Genomic DNA, 8,740 nt, shown 5'->3' with positions numbered 1-8,740 from the left:
AGACAGGGAGAGAGAGGGGGGAGGGAAGGAGTGAGAGAGAGAGAGAGAGAGAGAGAAGGAAGGAAGGAAAAAGGAGGGGGGAGAGAATGGTAGATGGAGAAGAATCTGTGTAAAAAAAAAAAGAGAGAGAGAGAGAGAGAGAAAAGAAAACCTATATTGAAAGGAGAGGAATGTGAAACAGAGATAGATATATAGGTAGATAGACAGATAGATAAAGAGAGAGAGAGAGAGAGGTGAAAAATGGAGAGATCACTGGAGAGCGCACGAAAATGGAAAAGGAGAGAAATGAAAGAGAAGGTGATGGAGGAAGGGAGGGAGGGATGAGATACACGTGTAGATAGATAGATAGATACTAGATAGATAGATTAGATAGACACACATACATAAATACATCCATACATACATACAAATCGATGTGTAGTCTGACTGATAGATAAATATAAATAGATAAAAGGAGAGAGGCGGAAGAAGATAAAATTGTCACATTTTCTCATCTCCCTCTCTCCCTCCTTTGTTTTGCTGTTTCTTTTCTTTATCAGTGTCTTTCGCCTCTCTTTATTTCCTTCATTTTCTTACCTTTTGCGTCTTAGATTCTTTTTCCGGTCTGTCCGTCTGCATCTTGCCGTTGGTGTCTGTCCGTCTATATGTCTGTGTGATTTTCTCTCTCTCTCTCTCTCTCTCTCTCTCTCTCTCTCTCTCTCTCACACACACACACACACACACACACACACACACACACACACACACACAGCGGCTCAGTCACTTCCCAGGATTGTTGCATATGCAGGAGGAGCTTGCAAGTGACACAGGTTGCCGGGGAAGTGACAAGGAGAGGAGAGGGAGAGAGAGGATAACAGGTAAGAAAGGTAGAGGAAAGAATACACGAGGAAGATGAGGAGGAGAGAGAGAGAGAGAGAGAGGATAGCAGACAGCAAAATAAAAAAGGTAGAGGAAAGAATACACGAGGAAGAAGAAGAAGAAGAGAGAGAGAGGAAAACAGACAGTAAAGGTGGAGGAAAGAAAGCAAGAGGAGGAGGAAGAGAGAAATGGAGAGAGAGAGAGAGAGAGAGAAATCGGAAGTAAGAAGGAGACAAGGAGGAAGAAAGGATGCATGATGAGGAGGGAGATAAAGAGGAAATATCAGAAGAGGAGTGGAGAGAAAGAAGGAAGAGGAAGCAGGAAGGAAGAGGGGAAGAGAAGGAAGGGAGGAGGGAAGAACAGGAGGATGGTAGATTGATTAGGAAGATGAGACAGGAAGAAAGGAAGGGTAGATGGAAGGAAGGAAGGGTGGACACAAGGAAGAAGGAAGATAGTTTGATCAGAAAGGTGAGATGGGAAGGAAGGAAGAGAAGGCAGGGAGTGAAGGGGAAAGGAAGAGAAGGGAGAGAAGGCAGGTAGGAAAGGGGAAAGGAAGAAGGGAGAGGAGGAAGGGATGCAGGAAGGCAAGGAGATTGATAGCGACCGAGAGACCCTGGTGGTGTGAAACGATAAACTGAGAAATAAGAGACATGGATGATGGTGGGGAAGATGGAGAGGAAGAGGGAGGAGGAAGGAAGGAAGAGGGAGGGAGGAAATGGATGGCGAGGGGAGGAGAGGAGGGGAAAAAATCATGACAGGGTGATGAAGAGGGAGACAGAGGGAGAGAAAGAGCGTGGGTTAGTGTGTGTGTGTGTGTGTGTGTGTGAGATAGACAGACAGACAGAGCGTGGGTTAGTGTGTTTGTGTGTGTGTGAGAGAGAGAGAGAGAGAGAGAGCGTGGGTTAGTGTGAGAGTGTGTGGGTGGATGAGTGGGTGGAATACTGAGAGGAAAGTCATGTATGATGCCGGTGCGTGGGGGAGAGAGAGAGAGAGAGAGAGATGCAATACTGACACAGTTACACAGACCTAACAAACCATCCACGAGAGGGAATGAGTGCGTGTGTGTGTGTGTGTGTGTGTGAGAGAGAGAGAGAGAGTGAGGGGGAGAGAAAACAGGGAAGAAAGGAGGGTGGGGTGAAGAGAGGAAAGAAAGGAGGGAGGGGTGAAGAGAGGAAAGGAGGGAGAAAGGGAGTGAGGGCAGTGAAAGGAAAGCAAAATGGGAAGTAAGGGAGTAAATTGAGGGAGGAAAAGTAGGGACTAGAGAGAGGGAGGGGAGGATGTGTAAGGCCAGGGTTTCCAATTTCCAGTTTGTCTCCCTGAAGGTGTTCCCCAGGGAGAGATGGAGAGAGAGAGAGAGAGAGACTGAAGGTGAAAAGAGGGAATAGGGATAATGGTAGAGGAAAGAGAGGAAAAAGAATAAAGAGAAAATAAAAAGAGAGAAGAGACGCAGTTGGAAGGAGGGAGGGAGGGAGAGAGAGAGAGAGAGATGAAAGGGTAAAATGCAAGGAAAAGGGAAGGAGAATGATAGAGCGAGAGAAAGAGATGGTGGAGATTAAAGAAAAGGAGGAAGTGAAGGAGAGAAGGAAGAAATTAAAAAGAAAGAGGAAGAAAGCAGACAAGGCTAAAAGGAGAAAGAATGTGTGTGTGTGAGAGAGAGAGAGAGAGAGAGAGAGAAAGGGGGGGAGAGAGTGATAGACAGGTGGGTCAATTGAAGACAACCAGGTGCATTCTTCACAGGTGTGATTGTTCGCTATTGTTACCATCCCTCCTTCTGTTATTGGCTTCTCTCTCTCTCTCTCTCTCTCTCTCTCTCTCTCTCTCTCACCACACCTTAATTTATTTTCGCCTCCCCAAAGTGGCGTCTTAAAGGTAAACTAATTGAACGTCTTAAGAGGCTCAAAGGATCTCACAAGGAGGTAGAGGCAGTGAAGGAATTTTATATCCCAAGGGCACGTAATGGATCTTAGGAGCATGGAATGTTAACCTTCACACCACCGCCTACCTATTTACCCGTATTTAGCGTGGTTTTAGTGGTAGGTGGGGGCGCACGCCACCCACTCACTCGATGTAGTGCTGCTCTCGGGTGACTGCCCTTTCCTCTCTTCCTTCCTTCTTACCTTCCTGCCTCGTCTGTCTTTCCTTCCTCCTTTCATTCCTTTTCCTTCTGTCTGTGGGTGACTCTGTACTGAGTGACAAGCCAAATGGTTTCCTGTGCACCACGAAACCATTTACTACGCTGGGTGGTAACCATATAACCAAACTATGCCGCCTGGTGGTTTAGTGGGTAATTTAGGCGCTCCAGTCGGTTGAGCCTGTGTACGTTTATATCTAAGGGGTGGTTGGGGCTTATTGCTCACGCAATGCCACCCAGGGATGAGTGAGGCTGGTCACTCTCATCTTAAATGTCAGAATCAACTTGCCTAGCCCCGGGCTCCTACGCTCCTCATGGGGCAACACAGGATTAGATGATGTATGTATCGTGGTTCCTCACACTTCAATATGACTCAGATTTTCGTCCTTTCTTCTTGCTCTCCTTCTTCATCTTCCACTCTTCTTTGTTTTTTCTTTTTCGTCTTCCCATTGTTCATCATTTTCCTATTATTATGATTATTATTATTATTATGATTATTATTATTATTATTATTATTATGATTATTATTATTATTATTATTACGTAGGCCAAGATTTTTTTTTTTTTTTTTTTTTTTTTTTTTTTTTCATACTCACTGGTCGATATAGATAATGCTGTGGTTGTACATCCTCTCCGTAGCACTTCTTCGTGACTAGCATCACATTCTGGGCACTTTATACATTCTTTCCATAGCACTTCTTCGCGACTTAGCATCATATTCTGGGCACTTTATACATTCTTCCCACAGTACTTCTTCGTGACTAGCATCGTATTGTAGTGCTATTGTCACCTCTCTGGATTAATAATGGCCAATTCTAGGTCAAGTTAGAGTGAACGGGGTATAGAAATAAGGACGAGGAATATGACTTTAATTTATTGACAGCGCCAGCAATTTATTCAAAGATTTATTTTAACTTCGGGATGGTGGCTTTTTTGTTTTATTTTTATTTCTTTATTTATCTATTTATTTTAGTTATTTTAGTTCATTCCTGATTCCTGGTGATTTTTTATTATTTGTATTTCATTTATTTCTGGTGTTTTATTCATTTAGTTTATTCACAGTTCCTGGTGATTTACTTATTTCATTTATTTATATTTATCTCACTTATTCGTGGCGATTCAGTTATTTCATCTTATTAACTTATATTTATTTCTCCTATTCCTTGTGATTTATTTATTTATTTATTTATTTTATTAAGGTGATTTTATGCAGCTTAGGACAAACTCTCAATAGCCTTGTGTTATAAAAGTAATGTTAAGTAAAAGGAAGACAGGCCTTAAGAACATGATTTATTACTGGGAGAAAATATTGACTCTCTCTCTCTCTCTCTCTCTCTCTCTCTCTCTCTCTCTCTCTCTCTCACCCACACCCTCAATTGCAGGGTCGCATTGCAGATCCGTCTCCAATTACCGAAGATCAGCGTATTGCAAGAGCGAGATACCAGCCTACCCTTCCTGAGACCAGTGGTTACTGTTACCGTTACTCCCGTTGTTACCGTTACTCCCGTTGTTACCGTTACTCCCGTTGTTACTGTTACTCCCGTTGTTACTGTTACTCCCGTTTCGTTACCGTTACTCCCGTTGTCACCGTTACTTCTGTTTGTTACCTTTACTCCCGTACTGTCACCGTTACTCCCGTTGTTACCGTTGCTCCTGTTGTTACCATTACTCACGTGTTGTTACCGTTACTACCGTTTTGTTACCGTTACTCCTGTTGTTACCGTTACTCCCGTTGTTACTGTCACTCCCGTTTCGTTACCGTTACTTCTGTTTTTTTAACCGTTACTCCCGTTATGACTGATGGTAACGGCGAGAGTAGAGATAGTAACGGTAACCTATGCTCTTTACTGTAACTTGGCCCAGAATTCTCTCTCTCTTTCTTTCTTTACACTCACTTCTATTCTCTTTAATTTGGCGTAAAATTTCTCTCTCTCCTGCTCTCTTTATTATTTCTCTCTAACTCTCTTTAACATGCTCTAAAATTTCTCTCTCTCTCTCTCTCTCTCTCTCTCTCTCTCTCTCTCTCTCTCTCATTTTCTTTAACTTGGCCCTAAAATTTCTACGCCGTAAAGGTATTAATACCACAATACGATGCTAGTCACGAGGAAGTGCTGTGGCGAGGATGTCGAGCCGTAGTAGTGTCTTATTCCGCTGGCTGGCTACATGAAATAATAGGACGAAAATCTTGGCCAAGTTAGCGTGAAAGAACTATAGCAAAATTATCTGTGTTGATATTTTTATTTTTATTTATTGATTTTATTTGTTATTATTTTATTATTTTATTTTATTCATTTTATTTATTTATTATTTTATTTTATTTTATTAATTTATTTTATTTATTTTGACGGCTTTTAATTAAGTGAAAGAAAATACTCCTAGAGAAAACATTAATTATTTTTTTTCCACTAAGAGGCCCTTTCCAGAGTTTAAAAAATCGTCAGGTGAATAAATTTGAGTAAAAATTATTATTATTATTATTATTATTATTATTATTATTATTATTATATTATTATTATTATTATTGCTGTTGTTGTTATTATTATTATTATTATTATTATTATTATTATTATTATTACCATTTTTATTCCTACTATTATTGTCATCATCATCATTATTATCATCATTATTATTATTATTATTATTATTATTACTGAAAGGGTTAATGTAGGCTCTCTGACCTTAAATACGTGGGAACTTTCTTACCCAAAATAATAACTACTGCTGTACACCTTTTGACCCACGCTGTTAAAGTGTAATTGGTTTAGTGTGTCAAAAAACTTTACCTCAAAAAGTTTTTCCTGATTCCGCCACACTTTTGACTTACGGCCCACATCCTATAAGTTTTTTTTTTTTTTGCGCCTGTCACTCACTCTTGGATTTAGAGAGAGAGAGAGAGAGATAGACAGAGGCAGAGATACAGACAGACAGTTAGACAGAAGGAAGAAAAGAATAAACTTGATATTATTGTTATTTTTGTCATTATTATTATTATTATTATTATTATTATTATTGTTGTTGTTGTTATTACTATTATTGTTATTATTATTTTTGTTGTTATTGTTGTTATTATTGCTGTCGTTAGTAGTAGTAGAAGTCGTATTGATTTTGTTATTGCTGTTATTGTTATTATAAAAAAGAGAGAGAGAAAGAGAGAAGGCAAATACTTGGATCCGAGCACTCCTTTGTCTTTTCCATCGAGATGCACTTCTTCGTGACTATTTATGTGATTTAAATTTGATGCAATGTTTTAATTCTTTGGGGCACGTCATCTCTCCTCTTCCTTCTTCCTCTTCTTCTTCTTCTCCCCTTCCTCCTCCTTCCTTCCTCCTCCAACTTCTTCTCCTTCTTCTTCTTCTTCCTCTTGTCCTCCTCCTCCTCCTCCTCCTCCTCTTCCTCCTCCTCCTCCTCCTCCTCCTCCTTCTTCTTCTTCTTCCTCTTGTCCTCCTCCTCCTCCTCCTCCTCCTCCTCCTCCTCCTCCTCCTTCTTCTTCTTCTTCCTCTTCTCCTCCTCCTCCTCCTCCTCCTTTGTGACGTCATTAGTAAACAAAAGGTGCATTGTGGGTATTGATCCGCCATGTTTGTTTTATTTTTGCAGTTTTTTTTTTTTCATTTGAGACTCTTTCCTCTTATCTCCAGCTTCTCTCTCTCTTTCTCTCTCTATCTATCTATCTGTCTGTCTATCTGTCTTTCCATCTATCCATTTACTTATCTATCTATCTATATCTACCTTTATATGTCTATGTATCTCTTTATCTGTCTGTCTATCTAGCTATCTATCTGTCTATCTAGCTATCTATCTGTCTATCTGGCTATCTATCTCCTTTACTCTCTTTACTCTTCTCCTTTTCTCTTTTCTTTTCCCTCCACTCCTTTCATTCTTTCCCTCTTGCCTCCATCTCATTCCCTCCATCTACCCTCCTCCTTTCCTTTCCTCCACTTACATTTCTCTCCTTCTCTCCACAGATTTGCTCCTCCTTTCCTTCCACTTTTTCCCTCCTAGTTTCTCTCCAGACATTTTCCCTCCTGCCTTTACTACTTTCCTCCACTCTTTCTTCCATTTTCTCTCCCTTCTCCCCGTCTCTTTCCTCCACTTATCTCTCCACCTTCCCTCCACTATTTTTCCTCCTCCATGGATCTTCTCTCCCTTCACCCTCCCCTCCTCACCTCTCCGTCTTTTCTTTTCCTTTCCTTTCCTATTTTTCCCTTTTCCTCTTCTCTCGCCTTTCCCTCCATTTCTCTCTTCCCCTTTTCCTCCACTAATTTTCCTCCTCCTCCATTTTCTCTCCCCCTCTCCCCTCCCCTCTCCGTTCTTCCATTTTCCCTCCACTTTTATGTTTTTCTTTCTTTTCCTCCTCCCTTTTGCCTTTTTTCATTTTTTCCTCCTCTCTTTCCGTTCCCTCCATTTCTCTCTCCCATTTTTCCTCCACTAATTTTCCTCCTCCTCGTATTTTCTCTCCTGCTGCCCTCCCAACCTTCTCTCCAATTATTTTCAGGAAAGATGGTCAAATTACTTTACCCTGAGAATAACAAATGGTTGGCTGAAATAGTGCATTGTAAAAAAAAAAATAATTATGGCTTCTAAAGAGAGGGGAGGGGCTGGAGGAAAGAGGGGAGGTGCTGGAGGAAAGAGGGGAGAGAGGGGAGGGGCTGGAGGAAAGAAGGGAGAGAGGGGAGGGGCTGGAGGAAAGAGAGGAGAGAGGGGAGGGGCTGGAGGAGAGAGGGGAGGTGCTGGAGGAAAGAGGGGAGAGAGAGGAGGGGCTAGAGGAGAGAGGTGAGGGGCTGGAGAAAAGAGAGGAGAGAGGGGAGGGGCTGGAGGAAAGAGGGGAGAGAGGGGAGGGACTGGAGGAAAGAGGGGAGAGAGGGGAGGGGCTGGAGGAAAGAGGGGAGAGAGGGGAGGGGCTGGAGGAAAGAGAGGAGAGAGGGGAGGGGCTGGAGGAAAGAGGGGAGAGAGAGGAGGGGCTAGAGGAGAGAGGTGAGGGGCTGGAGGAAAGAGAGGAGAGGGGCTGGAGGAAAGAGAGGAGAGAGGGGAGGGGCTGGAGGAAAGAGGGGAGAGAGGTGAGGGGCTGGAGGAAAGAGGGGAGAAGGAGAGAGAGAGAGAGAGAAGGAAGAGGGAGTAGGGAATATAAGGAGAGGATGGAGACGAGGAAGGAGGGAGAGGAAAAAGGGGAAAAAAAAAATGAGAATTGGGGAAAAATGGGGGAAAGAGGTGAAGGAAGAAGAGGAAGGAGGAAAAATAAAGTGTGGGAGGGAGAAAAGAGAGGAGAGAGAACATAAGAAAACAGGAGAGAGAAGGAAAGTAAAGAGGAGGGGAAAAGGGTGAAGGAAGGAGAGAGATAAGAGGAAAAATAAAGTGTGAGTGAGGGAGAAAAGAGAGGAGAGAGATAATAAGAAAAGAGAGGAGAGAAGGAAAGTAAAGAGGAGGAAGGAGAGAAAAGAGGAAAAAATAAAGCGAGGAGGGAGAAAAGAGAGGAGAGAGAAAATTAAGAAAAGAGGTAAGAGAAGGAGAGGAAAGAGGAGGATGAGGAGGTCAGGTAAATTCGTTAAGGTTGACTATAAGAAATGGCTAAGACACTGCATTGTAAAGGATAATTATGTGGCGTCTTGGTGGGCGAGGGGGAATTAAGGATTTCAAGGAGAGAGAGAGAGAATGAGAGGGTGGGGAGGAGAGGAAGAGTGAGAACAGTGTGAGGAGAAAAAGAAATGGAGGGGAAAGGAGGGAAAGAAAGAGAGACAGAGAGGGAGAGGAAGAGAT

Source organism: Coenobita brevimanus, chromosome 107, assembly GCF_032717465.1.
Source record: "Coenobita brevimanus isolate Jiangsu-jjx chromosome 107, ASM3271746v2, whole genome shotgun sequence".
Taxonomy (NCBI): Eukaryota; Metazoa; Arthropoda; class Malacostraca; order Decapoda; family Coenobitidae; genus Coenobita; species Coenobita brevimanus.
The sequence above is the reverse complement of the archived record's forward strand: the minus strand, read 5'-3'. Positions refer to the sequence as shown.